Below are 1,032 nucleotides of genomic sequence, written 5' to 3'. Positions count from 1 at the left end.
TACAGGGGCTCACTATGATTGGGCAACAGGAAATTGGACAACAGTTAGTGACTGTGGTGGTGTGGGGGATATTTTCTTGGCACACTTTTGGCTCTAAACAGCTAACTGAGAATTGTTTAAATGCCACAGCCTTCTTGAGTTGCCGATCATGTCACAGTCACAGTATACTCATCCTCTGATGGTAACTCGCCATGTCAGAAAGCTCAAACTGGTTTCTTAAACATCCCGCTGAGTTCACTGTGTATAAATGGACTCCACAGTCACCAGAACTCCATCAAATAAAGCAAATCTGGGATGTAGTGGAACAAGGGATTTGCATCGTGCATGTGCAGCTGATAAATCTGCAGCAGCTCCATGATGCTATTGTGTCAAAATCTCAGAGAATTGTTTCCAGTATGTCCATGTGTGTGTTTGAGAAAGAGGGAAATAACATTTCCTGAAATTGTATGCACTGCGTCTGTGTCAAGTCCACCAGACCATCCCCACCTGTCAAAGCCTTCCATTGTCCACTCTTTAAACCATGTCAGCTGTGGACAATTACAGAGAAGAGGGTGGAAAAAAAAGAAATCATTTTGACTAGTACCCTTCAAGCATTTGAAAGTGTGACAATACAAGGGAGGGTCTGTTTTAATCCATGTTCTGTCTTCCAAATAATTATCCTTTCAATCAAGTTTTATTTATAGCATGGCAAATATATGCCTCCTCACTAGGTTATGCTTCATAACCACAGGAGTGTGTAATTACTCATGTCTCTGGTGGTATGGGTCTAACAGCTTCTGCAGAATTCCTTGCTGCAATCCAACCCATGCTGATGACAGCTCCCACAAACAGCTATTTAATTCCATATGTACAAGCAGAAAACAGACAATAAAACTTAGAGCCTGAGTAATGGCAGTGATGCTCTGTGCTGCATATGTAATAACATCTTCGATGTACTTAAGTACCTCGTAAAGACGCATCTGTTCTGCAGTTAAGTTATATATAAGCATTAGGGGTGCAACGATACACAAAATTCACGGTTCGGTTCGGTTC

The sequence above is a fragment of the Pundamilia nyererei genome, unplaced genomic scaffold (assembly GCF_000239375.1).
Source record: "Pundamilia nyererei isolate P.nyererei 1_Seehausen unplaced genomic scaffold, PunNye1.0 scaffold00004, whole genome shotgun sequence".
In the NCBI taxonomy this organism is placed as follows: domain Eukaryota; kingdom Metazoa; phylum Chordata; class Actinopteri; order Cichliformes; family Cichlidae; genus Pundamilia; species Pundamilia nyererei.
The sequence above is the reverse complement of the archived record's forward strand: the minus strand, read 5'-3'. Positions refer to the sequence as shown.